At 35.9% G+C, this 20,896-nt stretch overlaps 1 protein-coding gene across 1 annotated transcript in view; it reads right to left on the bottom strand.

The window, feature by feature from the left end:
* The window catches only part of EDIL3 (EGF like and discoidin domains 3), a 496,837-nt gene that overhangs the window by 291,755 nt on the left and 184,186 nt on the right, over positions 1-20,896 (bottom strand). The window lies entirely within an intron of this gene.

Raw genomic sequence — 20,896 nt, 5'->3', positions numbered from 1 at the left:
TTAAGTTTTTATAATCTGAAGCTATGTGTGTTTTTAATGCTTTCACTAATGAATGAATCCAGAATTAAAGTTGGAGAACATGTTTAACATCACGTAATTATAAAATTATGCTAACGCATTTAAGAATAAATTTGTGAACACCACTTTTGTTGCCTGAAAGTGAAAAGGAGTTACCTTACAGTGTGCTTAAAATATTTCTATTCTGTTTTTTTTTCTCCCTGTAGAGTTTTGTTTTTGTTTCAATTTTTAGCTTTGTGCTATAGAATATGTGCACTCACCAGAGAGAGACAAGACACAGAGAGAGAGAGAGAGAGAGTGAGAGAGAGAGAAAGGAAAAGTGAGAAATCCTCCCACAGTGGGATAGTCACATCGCAATCCTTCCTCTAGTCTGCTCCTGGGATTTGGGGCACACATGCACATGTACCTGGTGTGATTTTCAGGCTGACAGATCTGGGTCTTGAACTTTGATCAGCCTTAACTTACACACCACCTTCTGGACCCCTCTTCAGATTTTTTTTTTAACATCTATAGGTTTAAGGTAATATCAACATTATTATAGTTGCCGCTTAATTTTTTAATCAAAATTTATTTAAGACATTCAATTTCCATTGAAATCAAGGTGAGTTCCATTTTTTCTTTGTTTGAGAGATTTTTGCCATAGGGCGGTGCGCTCACCAGAAAGACAGAGAAAGACAGAGAGACAGAAAGCGAGAAATCACCCCCCCCCAGGGGGGATGGCCACGCTGCAATCCCTTCTCCTCCATTCTCTCGGGATGTTGGGTATGCATGCACTTACACCTGGTGTCAGTTTTTAGCCACTGGGTCCGAGACTCAAACCATGGTCGACTACATGGGAGTCCAGTGATGCAGCCATTATATCATCTTTTGGTCCCAGTTAGTCCCATTTTATCAAACTATTGACTGAGACTTTGAAATTATCTATAGTCTTCAAGTCTAGTATCTGTGTTGCATCACTGAGTATATGTGATTTCATCATTATATTTACAACCAATTTTTAATTCATCAAATGAAAAATATTGGGCTGTTGGAAAAGTCATGATGTATTTCTCTATGTTTTTCTATGCCAAAATGCATCACAACTTTTCCAACAATGTAATAGTAGACTTGCATGAATAAATATCCCATTTATCCTTATGAATTTCTATTTACATTTTATTGGTTCCCTGATTTCCAGACACGTTTATTTACTTAAAAATTGCAGAATTGCAGATGCAGAAAATGCCAACCTAATTTGTTATATGTGTGTGTGTGTGTGTGTGTGTGTATTATATATAACTATATATAGTGGAGACCATGTGATTTCACAGAGAATGGAGCCCTGCTACTGTCAAACTAATCTCAGTTACCTGTCTCAGTTACACATACATAGTTTTTTATATATAGTTATATATAGTTTTTTATATATAGTTTTATATATATGTATATAGTTTATATATATATATGTATATATATACATTTTTAACACATCTACTTTTGCTGTTTTAGTACCTCGAATGGTGGTCTGCCAAATGATATATCCATGGCCTTATCCCTGGAACCCATGCATATTACTTTATAGGAATAAGAGATCTTTGCAGATATAATTAGTTAAGGATCCTGAGAGGGGATCATCTTGAATTATTCAATGTGTCCTACATCCAATGAGGAGTATCTTCTAAATGAAGAGAAGACACAGACAAGGAAGGAAAATGATATGAGGGAGGCAGTGACTGTGAAGCCGAGGAACGCCAACAGCCACCACAAACTGCAAAGGAAAGGGAGGACACTCGTCTGGAGCCCTCAGAGGAGGCATGGCCCTGTGAATCCGTGATTCAACCTTCCAGCCTTCAGAACTGTGAGAGCACACATTTGGGCTGTGCTAAACCATGAAAGTGGGGGTAATTTGTTAGGACAGCCTTAGGAAGCTAAAACAGCTCTAGTCAGTGATAAAGGCAAGAAATGCAATTGACTTGACTGCACTGTGCATGGATCCAAGAGGCGATGGTATCTGCATTAGGGTCCCAGGACACAGTTTACGTATTTTGTATATTTGGAAACTACTGTGTTCTTTTGATGTTTCTCACTATTTTCCCCTCTTCCTTTCTTTTTTCTGTATTACCTCAATGGGTGATATTACTTTTATTTATTTATTTACAGATTTTTGCCATGGGGTGTATGTGCTTGTTGGAGAGAGACAGATACGGTGAGAGGGAAAGTGAGAAATTACTCCCCTGGGGGGACAGCCATGCCACATTCCATCTCCTCCATTTTTCTCCTAGGATCTTTTTTATTTTTGGAGAGGTTTTTGCTATAGGACGCGTGCGCTCGCCAGACAGACAGAGAGAGACAGGGAGATAGAAAGTGAGAAATCACCACCCAGAGGGGATGGCCACAACGCAATCCCCTCTCCTCCATCCTCCTCTTGGGATCTTGCACACGCACGCACAAGCGCCAGGCGTGAGTTTTAAGTCACCGGGTCCAGGACTTGAACCGCGGTCGACTACGTGGGAGTCCAGTGACATAGCCATTACGCTAATTGCTGGTCCCTCTCCTAGGATCTTGAGAGCACATGTATACATGCCCAGCATGTTTCAAGCCATCGGGTCTGGGATTGAAACCATGGTCCACCATGTGGGAGTCCACGACATATCCACTCTGCCGTCTGCTGGCCTCCATAGTTTACTTATTGATCAATAAACAAGTATTGATCCTTGATTTTGTCTTCAACATTGCTGAGAATGTGAGGAAAGGACGAATCTCAGTCAAGAACGAGTCCTCAGTCCAAGTGGAGAAACAACTGCAAATCATACCCCGTACATAAAAAAGGAACTCAAATCCATTTAGGGATTGAAACTACAACCTCCCTAACCTGGATTCTATCCTGTCTTTGATGCTCACAGAAACAGGATTTACTTAGAAAGCCATAGAGGAGACTATGTGATTTCACAGAGAATGGAGCCCTGCTCTGGTAATGCACATCTGTTACCTGCCTCAGAGAACATTCCTGGCCCATGCACAAATTGGGAATTTGAAAACAAGAAATCAGTGACGTAGGTTGCAGCAGACAGGAGAGCGCAGTCCTGGGACGAGTGTGAAAGGACATGTAGCTTATGGAGAGCTGAAAGGGAAAGGAAGGCTTGCTGTCGACTGGCAAACCTGGCTTCTAAGTGACAATGAGCACCACATGTGTGACCTGGAAAAGAAGAGGCTCTTCTCCCTCTAAGGGAGAAGCAGCTCGGGCATGTCAGGTCATAAAAACTGCACAGGTTTCATGGAACCAAATGAAAGAATACCTTAGAAGACTAGTGTTCATTGGTTTCCTGATTTTCAAAATAAGAACGAAATTAAGTGTGAACCAGTAGATTTATCCCTCAGCCTCCCACCTACTATGTAAGTATCAAGGAGCACACTGGGTGATACAAAAGGAGACAAAAAAAAAAAAATCACAGTCTGAAAACTTTTAAGTTACTTAAAAATATGCTAATCTCGTTCTACTATAGCTCTATAAATTCATGCAAAATTTAAAAATATGACAACTTGCTTTTTAGCATCTACTTAAAGAATATCAGATTTGGGATTATCATATTGTAGAAACTCAACGTGGTTCAAAATTTTCAGCGACTTCTTGACAACCTTATAAATAAAGCTAGTATAAAAAATATTGTGTTTACATGGGCAAAGAAGTAGAATGTTAAAATGTTTCCGGGAAAAAAAAAATTATCTATCCATTCACTTTCTAATTGTTCTTGTTTTAGGTTTGTTTCTCTTAGCAGCTGAGTATCTCTAAAATTCCCCCTCTACCACTTTTAAACACTAAATTATGGGATGAAGTAATTTCAAAGGGCTTCAGGCTCAGACAAGGATTATAATGTCCTTTCAAAATACATTATAACCATAGCACAAACCAGTGACTATTATGTACAGTGGTTTTTATTCTTGTTTTTATTTATTTATTTATTTATTTGGAGAGTTTTTTGCTACAGGGCACGTGCGTTTGCCAGAGAGACAGAGAGAGACAGAGAGATGAAAAGCGAGAAATCACCCCCTGGAGGGATGGCCACACCACAATCTCTTCTCCTCCATCATCCTCTCGAGATCTTGGGCATGCACGCACATGCGCCTGGTGTAAGTTTAAGCCACTGGGTCCGGGACTTGAACCATGGTCGACAACATGGAATTCAGCCACAGCTATTAGGCTAACTGCTGGTCCCTCTTGTTTTAATTTTTGAAAACAGTATTATTCATTCTTTATCAAGAGCCTCTAATAAACTTTCAAAGCAAACAATAATGTTGTGCCTTTTTTTTTTTTTTTCCAGAAGTTTTTGCTATAAGGTATGTGCGCTGGCCAGAAAGACAGAGAGAGACAGAGACAGAAAGCAAGAAATCAACCCCCAGGGGGAATGGCCATACGGCAATCCCCTCTCCTCCATCCTCCTCTTGGGATCATGGGCACGCATGTGCACACACACCCGGCGTGAGTTTAAGCCACCGGGCCTGGGACTCGAACCATGGTCAACTACATGGGAGTCCAGCAACATAGCCATTACACCAACTGCTGGTCCCAATGCTGAAGCATTTTTAAAAATTGGATATTTTCTTATTTAGATTTATATTTAGAGAAGCAGAAAATTTGGGGAATAGATATGAAACATACCTAAATCTTGGTGAATTCTAACAGTTGAAGTTCTGCATTGGGTAAATATCTTAAGAAACAGGATCTCCCAACAATACTATTCTCAGGTGCATTTTGTTTTATTTTGCAAATATATTACTCAATGATGTAAAAAGGCTACTATTTATGTAAACTTGAACATAAAATTACTTGAAGGTATCTATGAGCTGAAGGAGACTGGATCAGTAACAATATAAAAATGAGCGAATTGTTGTATTAAAGAAACTGAAGGCCCTTTCTTACTCCCCTTGGACCCCAAATTCAGGCAGCTGAGTGAGCCTGAAGGCTGTCCCTGCCCCCTACCCACTCAGCACTGCACTTTGAGACCACTTTAGACACATACCCAGCACTGGCTGCTGGTGGTGGTCATGCTGGGAGCTACTTAAAATCAACATTTTGGTTTCCTGCTGTAATTACGAGCAATGGCTAAATTATCGGTATTGTTAGAATACCACACTGAAAGATTCGCTAAGCAAAAAATGTTTTATTCTATGGTAACAAAAGCAGAAAAACAAAAATCAATGTAATGGCTTTATTTCTGCCAAAGAGTTTAATAATTTAAAGCATCTTTAAGAGTCTTACCTATTAGCATTATCTTTTTTTTAAATCTTTCTTTCTTCAGTTGGGAAACATGTCTATTATCCCTCTTCTCTTTATTTCACATTTCAAGGAAGAACTACATGTGTTCTTGGGGTAATAATGTTTTAATATCAGCATAAAATCGGGATGGCTTAATTTATTCATTAATTCATTCATATAGCAAATATTTATGAAGCACCTACCATGTATCAAACACTTGTTCTAGCAGGCGGGGATTCAGGAATGAATAAACAATAGAATCCTAGCCATGGTGAGTTTATATTCACTCTGGACAGACAACAAACCAGCTGCAAAAGTGGTGTGTGCAGACATGAAAAAATAAACATGAATAATAGTTTAAAAATAAAACAGGGTTGGGACCAGCAGATGGCATAATGGTTATGTTGCTGGACTCCCACCTTGTCAATAGCGGTTTGAGTCCTAGACCTGGCATCTTAAAACTCATGGCAGGCGCGTGTGCGTGTGTGCCCAAGATCCTGAGAGAAGAGAGGAGAAGGGATTGTGTGGCTATCTTCTCTGGGGGCTGATTTCTCACTTTGATTCTCTGTCTCTACAGCAGCACACACTCCCTGCAGCAAAAATCTCTCTTAAAAAAATAAATAAAGTAAGGCAGGGGACAATGACAAGGTGGAGAATGGCATGAACTTCCTAAAAACAAAGAGAAGGCTTCTTTGAGAAGGCATTTTCAGGTCAGGACATGAAGGATGTGATGGAGTAGTCAAGCAGAAATCTGCTAAAGATCCCATTAGGCAACGATTTGTGAATGTGAAAGCCCTGGCTTAGACAGAAATATGTCCAAGGCTGGTGTTCCTGTTTGCTTTATAGAAAAGAAAGAGAGTGTTGGTAGTAGGAAATGAAGCCAAGGAGGTAATAAAGAAGTTACACAGACTTTCTGTACTAAATTCTGCTGGAGGGTTAGATAGAGGGCAAGAGAGTGATGGGATCTCACAGCCAGTAAACGCAACAAGTCAAGCTTGTCTGCTGAGAAAAGACTGCAGAGGAGTTAAGGGTACAAGTAAGACTAGTTAGGAGGTTTCTGCATAGTAGTCCAAGAATAAGATGGTGGCTTGGACTAGGGTGGGAGCAGAGATGATGGCAAGACATGATTAGCTTTGAATATGTTTTAGAGGAGGTTAAAGGATTTGAGCAGGCCTGTATATAAAGAGAGTCATCAACGCAGACCTTCTAGCTTTTCACTTGAGTCACGTGTGCAGAGAGGATGGTAAAAGAAACTGGAATGCGCCAGAATACTTTTAAGAATGTAAATGTGTATTTCATCTATGAAGGCAGTTAGGCAGATTTTCATTTCCTATTTTATTCTTTTCCAAAATGTCTACAAATCCATAACTACTACAGTAATCAGATAGGCAATTAAAGTAATAAGTAACATTTTAGATGTTATGTAAAATTTTATAATATATGCATGACAAAAAGCTTGAATAACTTTATATAACTTTTATAATTAAAAAAAAATACATGATTTTAAAACTCTTTAAGTGCTTTAAAAGGCAGAGTTTGCTCAAGTAGAATAAAGATGAGCTTTTCCCAGAGAAACTTGAATTTGAATCCTGATTCTGTTACTTGCTTATTATGTAATCTTGGACGTATTTCTCCACATGCTTTAAAATTCAAGTGTTCTCCTCTTTAAATTCAAAAGGGTTTCATTTCCTTATTGTACATTTAGCTGTATTTTTCACTATATTTCTTTACACAGCTATATAGCTGAATATTTTGTGAAAATTAAAATACTGTACGTAGACCATTTATAAGGCTAATAATCCCAATCAAAATCACAATAATAAGACAAACGGCATTAATAATAATGAAAGTAAAAATAACAGTTGAGATTCCCTGCACTTATTTACATTTTTGTTTCATAGAGGTTTTTACCTTAGGGCATATGTGCTCACCAGAGAGAGAGATAGAGACAAAGACATTGAGAGAGAAAGTGAGATATCACCCCCCACACACACACACCACGGGGATGGCCACACCACAATCCCTTCTCCATTTTCTTCCCGGGATCTTGAGTATGCATGTACACATGCTTGACATGAGTTTCAAGCCACCAGGCCCAGGATTTGAACCATCATCAGCCATGAGCAATATTCCTGCTATGCCATCTGCTGACCTCCTCTGTACTTAATATGGGATGGGCAGTGTGTGGTAAACACTTTCCATGTATTATTGTGTTTGATTCTTATAGCAAACCTCTAAGGCAGGCATTATTAAGATCCTATTTTACAAATGAGGAAAATTAAGCCTGTAAAAGGAAAGTGCATTACAGGCACTAGAGAGCTATTTGTCAGAAGATAAAAGCAACTAAAGAACTAAAGGCATCTTCAAAACATATTCAAAATCTAATCACTTCTTGCCAGAGTCTATCTTTCAATGTTTTAAATAAAGCTTTGAAAAGTTGCATTTCTATGCCATAGCAACATATATACAAATTAAGTCACTTACTTTTTCTCAAGCTTAAAGTTTGGCTGACTTTGAATGGTCATCCTCTAATATTTTAAACAAAAAAATATTGTATTGTGACTGTAGGTTCATGATTTTTTTTAATCTCTAATAAGATAGTATCAACCTGATGTAACCTAACTAATGACATTATCTAATACTCTTAGCAATATTCTAGACAATGCAATTTGATTTGATTTTCAGTTTCTGAAATGAGGGAGAGGAGAATTACAGTATCTAAAACCTGGGATGAATAAATTAAGTAATAATGAATACTTTCAGCTCATGTAAAAACAGATCATTAAAGTTTAAAACAGAGAGAACATTTCTGTACCGATAATGCACATGCACAGACTTGAAAAGGATGAAAATATGTTTATGTAAGTGAGGACAAAAAAGAGATTATAGTGAAACTGGGCTTTTGAAAGTCACAGTGCATGAGGGTGGCTTCAAAAAGTTAATGAAAAAAATGCATGTTATATAAAAAAAAACTACATATAAATTTCAAAATTTTTTGCACCAAAATAAACTCATACTTTAATTTCACTTTCAATGAATGTTTTGAAGTCCTCTCATTCAGCACTGCAAATATAAATATAAACTTTGGTATTAAGAGATGTGCATCTAATTTATTTCTGAATAATAAGATATCCAATGTCTTGTAGATTTTTTTGTAAAATATGAAAAACATGCCAAGGTATAGGAGAATTGCTGTGAGTATATGTAGATGACAAAGTGGTATTACCTCTGGTTGGCTTTACTGATCATTGACTTAGTATGCATTAGCCTTCTCTTCTGAAGGAGCATCCTGATTCTTGTTCATGCATCTACACCTTCACCACATAGCTCATGATCTTTAGAAAAGGCTACATATTTTTTAGAATTTTTGCACCTAATTTTTTCTTTTTTCTTTTTTTTTTTACAATTTTGGCCATAGGGCACCTACACTTGTCACAGAGCAGGAGAGAGAGAGGGAGAGAAAGAGGGAGAGATAGAGAGTATCAAAACAAAAGCAAACACAGAAACCAAACAACAGAATCACCTCGTTAAGACTATAATGCAAAAGATAGTAATCTGGATATGCAGTTTCCTCTTTTCCTTAGTTTATGTATGTTTCTTTCTTTCTTTCTTTTTTGAGGAATGTTATGTATTTCCTTCATCCCTTCTCTGGATCCTTTGTGCGTGTATTTTATGAACATACTCAGGTCTCATCTTTTCACTAATCCTTCCTGGCCTCTCCAGAAAGATTTTCTATGCATATTTTTATCACAATCCTTATCATAGTATATTGAAATTTAACCTCGTTTATGTATAGATCGCCCATACTAGTCCTATATCTTCCTTTATGTGTGGGCCTTTGAACGGAGAAATATTTCATTTATTTTGTATCTTCTAGGAGAATATTTTATGCAAAATAATTGCTCAATAAATGCTTGTTGAATAAATGAATGAATTTCCATGAAAAAATATAATTAACTCTTTATTTTTTCCAAGACAAAAATTTGTTACTTATTTTTCTTAGACTGATATTTTTAAATTCTTATTGTAATTTGTCTACACATTAAATACTAACTAAATCAAAACAGAAATAAATTATTATAAATGCCTGTGGTAGTACATTAACCAAGGTCACATATTCTTACATTTTTATTTGCTTTTGTGCATTAATATTTATAGAAAAAATCCTGTAAGTGACTTAACAATGAAGTACATTTACCATTGCAAGGCAATAGAAAAATTAAAAATCAAAAGCTAACTTACAGTTTCAATTGATTCAATTTATTACTATTTAATCCAGCTCAAATCAGTTCTGTCCCATTCACATTATCTCAATAATAGCATGAATTGAAGTCTCCTGTGAAAAAATTGCTAGGTATAACAGGGACACAAATATCAGATGTTACCTGTAAACATGGTAAAGCAGGTAGGAATAGAGTATGCACTTTTGGATCTACAGCTCAAAGTTCAGGTTTACTTTTTTTTCTTTTCTGTAGGTTGTGTGCACTCACCAGAGAGAGAGAGAGAGAGAGAGAGAGAAATCACTCCCCAGGGGAGATGGCCATGCAGCAATCCCTTCTCCATTCTCCTCCTGAGATTTTGGAAATGAATGCACATGTGCTAAGCATGATTTCCAAGTAACTTGGTCTAGGCCTTGAAATGCGGTCAGCAATGTACGAGTTCAGAACCTTAACCACTGTGCAACCTGCTGGCCCACATCTATTTTTATCAGGGATATTGGAAAGTAGTTTTTGTTGTTGTTTTACCTTCTTCTGCTTTTGTTATCAGGATAGTTAATTCTGGCTTTGTAAAATGAATTTGGGAGGATTTCATTCACTAGAATCTTTTAGAATAGTTAGAAGAACTGGTGTGAGTTCTTCTTTAAAATATTTATAATATTCACCAGTGAAGCCATGCAGTCCAGGGCTTTTCTTTGTCAGGAGACTTTTAATAACTGAATCAATCTCCTTATTTGTTATTGGTCTGTTCAGACTTTCTACTTTTTCCTAGTTCAATCTTGGGAAACTGTGTGTGTCAAAGAATTATCTATCTTCTCCAGATTTCCCAGTTCAAGAAACTAAAAATTGAACTACCTATGATCCAGTAATTTCACTACTGGGTAGTGAAGGAAAGGAAATCAGTATGTCGAAAAACATCTGCATTCCCATGTTCATTGATACACTATTCACAATAGCTAATTGCTCAGATGTGGAATCAACCTAAGCATCCAACAACTGACAAATGGATAAAGAAAATGTGTATATATACACAGTGGAATATTAGCCAAAAAAAAAAAAAAAAGATGAAATCCTACCATTTGTGACAACATGGACAAATTAGGATAAAATAATGGTAAATAAAATAAGTCAGGTACTGAAAAACAGATGACTTTATGTGTTCACTCATTAGTGGTAGCTAAAAGTCTGATGACATAGAAGTTGATAGCGAACAGGGTAGACCAGAAGCTGGCAAGGTCAGAGGAGAGCAATGATAAGGAAAACTCAGTTAACATATACAGGATTCAAGTAGATAAGTAGAATGAATTCTAGAGTACTATAGCACAGTAGAGTAAATATGGTTGGTGAGGATCCAATGTATATTTCAAAATAGCAGAAAGAGAGGATTTTGACCATTCACAGCACAAAGTAATAATAAATGTTGGAGATAATAGATATGCTTAATGACATGATTTGACCATTATACATCTTGTTCAGCTATTGAAAATCCACGCTTAAATATGCACAACTATTGGGAGCAGCAGTCGGCATAATGGCTATGTCACTGCACTCCCATGTAGTGGACCATGGTTCAAGTCCAGGACCCGGTAGCTGAAACTCACACCAGGCACGTGTGTGTGAGTGCCCAAGATCCCGAGAGGAGAAAGGAGGAGAAGGGATTGTAGCATGGCCATTCCCGCTGGGACGTGATTTCTTGCTTTCTGTCTGTCTCTGTCTTTCTGGCGAGCACATGCGAAAAAAAAAAAGCACAACTATTACAATTCAATTAATGAAAAAAAAAAAAGGCTGAAATCAACCTTCTGCTCCAGGGAATGGTCTTGATTGATAGATTGCTTCAGGACTGATAACCCAAATCATCTAGGTCTGTACAATCAGAGTGATCACGGGACTCACACTTTGAAGGCAGGGGAACAAATGTCATCTCCTTGCTCTGTCTGGACATGGATAAAGATGCATATAGACATAGTAGCTCTCGGCAGGCATATCACACCACAAAGGAAAGCAGTTTTAAGATGCACAACATTTTATACTACAGAAGACAGAGCAGAAAGATAGCAGAAAGAAAAATGAGAACGAGATTTTTGGTGGCATCACTGAATCACCTATTCTCAACTCTGTGAGCCAATGAAATCTCTTATTATTTTGGCAACATTAAATGAGATTTTCTAGTACTCACACCTCATACTTACACCTAAAAATTTATCTCACAACACATAACAACTATTTCTGAATTTATATGATGCTGGATATTAACATGTACTTTTGAAAATACAACAGTTTTGAGCTGGACCATAGGGGACTTTAGTTATTTGATGTATTCCTTGGCAATAAGATATCATGATTATAACTGCTTACTTCAAGTTTAGTTTTATGCTTTGAGGAAAGATGATATAACTATATCCATATTCAGAGACATGTAGATAAATACATAAAGATATTATTTTTTTCCTCCTGTGATAGTTTAATTCTTAAACTTTCTAAAGAGAAAGACATCGAGAATACAATCTTCCAAATTCTCTACTACCATGATCTTGTCCTATGACAAAGTTTATCTTACCATAAATATGAAAAAATCCTCCCTACATATAACAAGAATTTAAATTGCAATTATTTTTCCTCACAGTTCAACCTCTGTCACACATCTATCAATAAGAAGATTTTATTTATATAAAAAATAAGCACTCTATAGTTTTTTGTTTTATTTACTTATTTTTTACTAATGTCTTAGCAAATTGATGAAAGCTAAATCTTCAGAAGCAATTATTTCTTCCTTTTTCCATTGAGAATCTGAAAATAATTACTTTCTGGTTTTAAGTATTATAGTAATATTTTTTTGTTTTTTTAATATATTAAGTTTTAATACATAAGCCTGCTTAGAATATATCTGTGAACAAGAATATACTTGATAAAATAATTAGTAAAGCTGATCCATGCACTAGAGGGAAAATGTTCATTTCTGTACAAAGAAGAAAATTTGTAACAAATGTAAGGCAAACAAACATGCAGATGTGAAGCTCTGTTTCAGACCCAGAGGAAATAAAATACTAAGTTCAGAATGAAAAAGCAATTCTTATTCATTAGAAAATAATATTGTAAGATATTCTTTTTCAAAATGCATGAGCTGTAGAATAATTGAGCATAGTGGGCCATGAAGAATTAAAATCTACCAAAAAAATGGAGAAAGATCTGAACGTAATCTGTAGCACAGTTAAGAGAATTACTAAATGCACCATAAACAGATGTAATGGCTTTGTCATACTCAAAGTATATTTCAAAAGATAGAAAAAAATATCTAATCACTTGGTGCCTATATGTAGCTGTACATAATATATAATATATTTGCTTCATTAATGGTCTTTAATTTGCTAATATAAAGCCTTAGCTTCAAATGTTTGCTTCTGTTAGCCAGTATTCTGTTATTAACATTCATATATATGTAGATTATTAGTGTTCTTCAGCATGTTAATTCGATGTTCCAATTGCTACTTTCAATAACTAAAAATATTTTAAAAATTTGAAAGAGCTGGTGAAAATGCTGAGCACTGGTATACATCACCACTGACTTCATCTCTGGTGCCATCACAGAGTTTAAAATAGGTCATTTATGAATTATCGCATCCAGGCAGTGACCGTTATCATCACAAGTGGTAATGAGCAACTGGTAAGAGGTCACACACACAGTTTAACACTTCGGTAGATTACAATAATTGTAACTTTATAAATATATGAAGAATAGTGTGGCTCTTGCAATTTGGTGTTTTAATATGATTATGATCGTCAAAAATATTTCATATGTTTGATAAAAGTCACACGAAAACTGTGACGTAATAGCCCATGGTGTTTCTTACAATTCCCTCATGATTAGTGAGTAATATTTCACTGTAAAATGAAAATTGGCTGAAAGTGAAGATTTTAGGTGCTCTCACCACACATATTCACATAGAGGTGATGATGTGGCATGATGAGTATGGTGATTTACTTGACTACAGTAATCAGGTCACTATATACATGTATATCAAAACATCACGTGTTATGTCCTAAATATATTAAATTAAAAAGAGAACTTTAAACATTTATTTTTTGCAAATACCTGAAAATTTCACTTTTTCTAAACATTTTTATTTTGAGTTATTCCAATATTAATAACTATTTCTGTATAACTGCAAACTCTGCCCTTCTTCATATATTAAAAAAAGACAAAATGATGAGAATTCTTCATTTGGGCAAGAGAAGGAAAAACAAAGGAGGATAAAAATTCAATATATTTAAGGAACACAAAAATGAAAATTTATCTGCTGATGATGTGTATGACAATAACACTGAATGAATTAATAAAGAGCATAAAAGACCTCCACAAGGAAAACTATGAGAAGCTAAAAAGAGAAATTGAAAATGACAAAAAAATGGAAGGACATCCCATGTTCATGGATTGGAAGAATTAATATAATCAAAATGGCAATTCTACCTAAATTAATGTACATATTTAATGCAATGCCAATCAAAGTACCAGACACATTCTTCACAAATCTAGAAAAGAAAATAATAAAATTTGTCTGGAATCATAAAATACCCCATATTGCCAAAACAATTCTACACAGGAAGAGTGTAGTAGGCAGCATCTCACTCACTGACCAAAAAATATACTACAAAGCTGTGGTAATCAAAACAGCATGGTACAGGCACAGAAACAGACACGTGGACCAATGGTACATAATAGAGTCCCCAGAAATAAATGCCCAAACATACAGTCAACTGATCTTTGACAAGGCATACCAGTCAATCCAGTGGGAAAAGGAAAACCTCTTCAGCAAGTGGTGCTGGAAAAACTGGATTTCCACTTGCAGAAAAATTAATCTGAACCCCTACCTCTCACTTTTGACAAAAATCAGGTCAAGGTGGATCAAAGATCTAAATCTAAGACCTAAAACTATAAATCTACTCCTGGAAAACCCTGGGAAAACTCTGGGAGACATTGGGGTAGGGCAAGACTTCTTAAATAAGACTCCCAAAGTCAGTAATCCCCAAAATAGACAAGTGGGATTACATCAGACTAAGAAGTTTCTGCATGGCAAAAGACACAGTAATTAGTGTGAATCGACAGCCCTCAGAATGGGAAAATATTATTGTAAATTTTGCATCAGATAAGGGACTGATAACCAGAATACACAAGGAACTAACGAAGCTGTTTGGAAAAAAGATGATCAACCCTATTAAAAGATAGGAGAAGGAGTTGAAAAAAACACTCTCTAAAGATGACATATGAATAGCCAAAAGGCATATGAAAAAATGCTCAACATCCGTCATCGTAAGGGAAATGCAGATCAAAGCAATAATAGGTACCACCTAACCCCAGTCAGAATGTATAAGATTAAAAAAACAAAAAATGATAAGTGTTGGCAGGGGTGTGGTGAAAGGGGAACTCTTTTACGCTGCTGGTGGGAATGTAAATTGGTCCAGTCACTGTGGAGAACAATTTGGAGATTCCTCAAAAATCTACAAATAAATCTACCATATGACCCAGCAATCCCACTCCTTGGTATCTACCCAAAGGACAGAAGAATTCTTCATTGGAAAAGTGCTTGCACATCGATGTTTATTGCGGCACTATTCACGATTGCTAAGACATGGAACCAACCCAAATGCCCTCGTACGGATGAATGGATTGAAAAACTGTGGCACATATACTCTATGGAATACTACTCAGCCATAAAAACCAACAAAACCCTGGCCTTTGACAGAAAGTGGAAGAATATGGAAGATTTACTGCTGAGCAAGGCAAGCCAGGATATGAAGGAGAGACGTTGTATGTCACCACTTAACATATACTGAATGTCTGCACTCTATGACTGAAATTGATTGACTAACAGTTGTACAAACACAAGCGATGGGTGTGAATGTCAGATGAGGTATGTGTGGAGGAGTGGGACCTAACGATGGACATTTGTAAGGACATTGTAAGCTAAACAATGTGATTGAATGTATATACAAAAATAAATAAATAAATGTATTAAAAAAACAGTTACTAAATTTCCATGAGAAGAAATCATCAGAATCTTCTTTATATTAGGTAATCCCTCAGATTTGAATCTCTACATCAGTTCTTAAAAGTGCTACTGTTTCTCTTTACTCTTAGTTTTTCTTCAAAAGGTGAGTCAAGTTCTCAGCCTGTACCCACATTTATCAAATATCTCAAGTAGTAAAAAAGCTACTGGCCCACACTCAATTATGAGGGAATATTTTTTCCCTCTGGAATTCAATTCCTCTAGGTCTATTTGTAGTCATAGTATCCAATATCAATAAACACGATATTTTGTCATTAAAAAAAAAAAGAGCATTCATGTTGGGGAAACATTTTGTATGCTGAAATGATATGCAGTGATTAAATAAATATATAATGAACTAAAAAATTCAAGCATATCTGAGAAGGTATGAAAAAAACAGTAAGTTGTGGTTTTTGCTCATTTTAACCAAGGATTTACAGAATAGCTGAGATCTCCACTGTGTCATTTTTGACTTTTTTTAAAATCCCATCCAATACCATTTTCCATTGTTATTCCTATTTTGTGTCATATAATGATTTCCTCAATTTAATGAATAAATAATTCTAGAGATATAAAAGTATAGCAACTAAGACAAAATAAATTAAGAGCAATGAGGAAATTTAAGTGAGAAAACATTTGATTTGCTATGCTTTATAGTTAATAAATTATATTTCACATTGATTACTTTATTTGTAGCAGTTTTCTAACTTAAATGTCTTAATTTCTTTTTTTTTTTTTTTTTGGAGAGGTTTTTGCTATAGAGTACATGCGTTTGCCAGAAAGACAGAGAGAGACAGAGAGACACAAAACGAGAAATCACCCCCCAGGGTGGATGGCCATGCCACAATCCCTTCTCCTCCATTCTCCTCTCGGGATCTTGGGCACACATGCACCCGGCGTGAGTTTAAGACACCAGGTCCGAGACTCGAACTGCGGTTGAATACATGGGACTCCAGCAACATAGCTATTACACCAACTGCTGGTCCCTAAATATCTTAACTTTTAAAAGACATAAAAAATACTGGTATAAGCAGCTTATGAAATCTCTCTCTACAATAAAGTTTAAATAAAACATAAATAAAAATTGAGTTTTGCTCAAATTCAGTAGAAACAGGTACTGATTTTTTTTAGTTATTTAATGAAATTTAACTTTAACATATCATGATCACCTATCAAAAGTAGCAATCATGTATTGAAGTGAATGTTGACTTTGAAGTTTTAAACTTATCTGTATTTCACATCTGTGAACACACATACACACACACATGCATGCACACACTCTATTAATAACTGTAAATCTTTGTTTTGAAGGGAATTTATCAGATCAACATCTGATGAATACAGGACAGTTCTTAGACTATAAAGGAACAATTGATGTTAGAATCCCAGAAAGAGTTTCTGAAACAAATTTCAAAAGGAATTTCCAAAAATTGTTTCTGCAACAGTAATATAATTAGATACAACACCTCTAAAGGTGACTTATCTGAAGGTATAGTATCCATTACGGCTGCTTTAGAAGTATGAATGTCATCAGTTTGTAATTAGATCTTGGTATAGAACTTAGTTCGAAGAAACACAAGTGAGGACTGTTCATGGATGTGTTTTTATACTCAATGAAAATAATATGTTTAAATGCATGAACGTAAGGTTCAACTAGAATAAATAAAAGAAGCTTCTGTACTCACAGAAGCAAATGTTATGAGAAACGTCTCTTAAGTTAGATGCTACAAAATGTGACCCTGTAGGCTAATGCATCACGTCAGAACATTCAGAGCTGAACATGACTATCAAGTGGATGCTTCCTAATCAATATGAGAATATATCCCAACAATGGAAATGCAGATACAATGTATTATGTATAACCTCTACAAAACAACACAAAGAAACATTTATTCACTTGCTATTAGCAGTTCAAATAAAATAAATTAGTTACATATGAAAAAATAACCAAAGATAGAATGTGATTTTTTCAGTGTAAGAACATTTTTATTCTGTTTATTTTATTTATTAAATCTAAACAGACACTAATGGGAGCAAAGTGGAGTATTTATCTATTTTAATGATGGCACTAGTAATAATTCAGGGCCAGCTGGTGGCATGGTAGTTGAGGTGGCTGGATCCCACATGGCTGACCTCACTGTTCAAGTCAGTGACCAGCGGCTTTAAGAAACACACCAGGTGTGTATCTCGAAAGGTGAAATGAGGAGGAGGGATTGTGGCTTGACCATCCTCGATGGGGGTGGGGGGTTTCTCACTTTGCTTTTCTCTGTCATTCCTCAGTGAACACACACGCCCTCTCGCAAATGAATCACAATCATAATCATAATAATTCAAGGTAAGGCAAACCAAACATACTTTATTACAATGAGAAAAGTCCATGTCAGTTATAGCATTATAAACCAAGTAAAATACTCCCCAATATCTATTAGTTTTCTCAGACTTCAAAATTCAAAATTCATACACTGACATCTAATAATTAGAAGGCTGTGGCTATTGGCAGCAAAAAACTCCACATCTACCTACTTCACTATTTCTTCTAGTAGTACATTTTGATGAGTGACTTATCTCATATCAGAAGATTTAAAGAATTAAAATAAGTATTTGAAGGAGTTTTCACCCAACTATGATATGAATCTAAAGGAAGAGTATGAACCTGGTCAAGATATCATGTAGAGATATATACAAGATGAATGAGAGTAGTTTTTATGGAAAAGAATATTGTATTTCATTGATAATTCAAACATAACAGAAAAATATCTAAGAAGAAAGGAAAATTAAGGGAGAAAAACAAAATGTGCTTGGACAACATTTTCTGCCTAAGTCCTATAATGGAGGAAGATGAAGTTCAAAACAGATTAATTTTATAATTTTTTAAATTTAACAGCTGTAAATAAAAGGTGTATATTTGTTACTATTACTGAAAAACACACATGAACAGAAAAGTAAGTATTCAATTAAGAAAATTAATTGTTGAAAAAAGTTAGAGGTAAAAGCACTAAAAGAACAAAAAGTAAAACACAACCCATTTTCCACAATTGTTCATATTCCTTATGAAACCAATTCTTTAGAAATCTCACAATATTTTGTCAAAAGTTTTAATACAACTACTAACATTCTTTTTATTATATATACTTTGATAAAATCAAAAAGAAAACATTTGGTTCCAATGTCACTTTTTATATATAAAAAAAGTACCTGCTCTACTAAACAACAAATTTTCTTTATGTTAAGATAATCTACATGTGAAATTCTATGGCTAAAACATTTAAGAGCACATATGGCTATTTTAAAAGTATGTGCTAAAATCCCATTAAAAACATCTGTTCATATCCAAAAACAGAAGCATTTTTAAAACAATTTAAACTCTACAGTATAGAGATAATTCTGGAGTAACATGAATATTTTGGGAAAAAGAATGTTCAGTTGCATTTGACAAAAAGGTTTTCTTAGTCATTAGAAAAAGTATTAAAATAACTTTAGAATGAGATAAGTACACCAAGAAAGAGCTATTCTTAAATATAATTTACATTAGATTATGGATTATTCTTCTTTTGCAGAAAAAAATAAATTCTGTTGCAGTGGCACCAACAAGGCTTGGTAAGTGATGGGAGGTGGGCAGGTGTGGAGTGTTAGCACACAGGAAGAATGAAATCAACTTGAGCTACAGAAGCAGGGTACTGGCATGAATTAATACCCAGAGAGATCATTCTTTTCAGGTTGAATAATACAAAGGTCTTTGGACAAAACCCTGTAGTAACAGACCTCAAAGTCAAGACAAGAAAAAGTCAGAAACTAAGCAAAGGAGACTCAGAACAGATGAGTTTGTTAGTGAATCACGTGATTATGTTGTTCCTAAGAACAAACTACAAAGGGGCCAGCAGGTAGCATGGTGCTAAGGGCACTAGATTCCCATTTGGCCAAAGGCGGTGCAAGTCCCAGACCCAGAGGAATAAACTCATACCGGGCACATGTACGTGCATGTCCAAAGTCCCGAGAAAACAATGAAGGAGAAGGGATTGCAGTGAGGCCATGCCCTATGGGGAATGATTTGTCACCTTCCCTCTCTCTCTCTCTGTTTCTCACTGTCTCTCTTAGGCGAGCACATGTACCCAATGGTAAAAATCTAAAAAAAAAAAAAAGAAAAAAAGAAGCTACACAATACTGCAATACTGAACTAGAATGCAAAAAAAATTAGGAAATTCCTATCATCCAAATGAGATTAAAAATTATGTAATAATATATGAAAATGAAACAACAATTACAAGTTTATCTCAATCCATGATTCCATTACCAAGGAAGTTTTAATTATAATGAGTACTATGCAATGTGACACTTACATGTATTTAGAGTTTATCAAAAATAAAATTGTAAGGGACCAGCAGTTAGTGTAATGGCTATGTCACTGGACTCCCACATAGTCGATCATGGTTCGAGTCCCGGACCTGGTGGCTTAAAACTCATGCTGGGCACGTGTGTGTGCGTGCCCAAGATCTCGAGAGGAGAATGGAGGAGAAGGGATTGCGGTGTGGCCATCCCCCCTGGGGGGTGATTTCCTGCTTTCTATCTCTCTGTCTCTGTCTGGCGAGCGCACGGGCCCTATAGCAAAAAAAACCTCTCCAAAAAAAAAATAATAAAATAAAATAAAATAAAATTGTAAGATGTTTATTGCATTTTCTTACACTGAATTTTTAATATTTTGAAGGTTTTTCTTGGTAATAGGGCATATGTGCTCGCCAGAGAGAGACCAAGAGAGGGAAAGTTTTTTTAATCACCTCCCAGAGGGGATGGCCATGCTGTTTATTATCCTTCGCTCCTCTATTCTCCTCTCAGGATTTGGGGCATGCATGCACACACACCCAGAGTGATTTTCAAGCTGCCAGGTCTGTGGATTGAACTGCAGTTGGCCAAATGAGGGCCTAGCACCTTAATCACCATGCTACCTACTGGCCCCTGAACTTACTCTTATAGATAAGATCCTTGGACAGTTTTGCAGGGAGGTAAGAGTTATGAAGTCAGGTCTGTTGAAATAAATTGGGCGTATGAACTGAAGTGATCCTAACTCATACCTGAGTTCTAATAACTTGGCTGTATTTCTCTCTTCCTATATAAGCAGGCCCCATTGTGTCCATCAGTTTCAGTAACCATTTCCTGCCCTTATCTCTCAGGCCTAACTCCTTCCTCAACTACCAAGAAGGAATTTGGGGTCTGCCCCACAGTGCAGCAGTTAAGCACATTCCAGAGAAGTCAGATCCACGTGGCTGACCAAGGTTCGATCCTAATCTCGGTGGCTTGAGAACCATGGGTGGACCTGTATGCCCAGGATCCTGATGGTATAGAGAATGGGATATTTAACTGACCAGGCTCTGCTAAAGGTATGTCCTTTCTTT

Source organism: Tupaia chinensis, unplaced genomic scaffold (assembly GCF_000334495.1).
Source record: "Tupaia chinensis unplaced genomic scaffold, TupChi_1.0 Scaffold000099_1, whole genome shotgun sequence".
NCBI lineage: Eukaryota > Metazoa > Chordata > Mammalia > Scandentia > Tupaiidae > Tupaia > Tupaia belangeri.
Note: the sequence above shows the minus strand (reverse complement) of the source record. Positions and strands in the feature narration are given on the sequence as shown.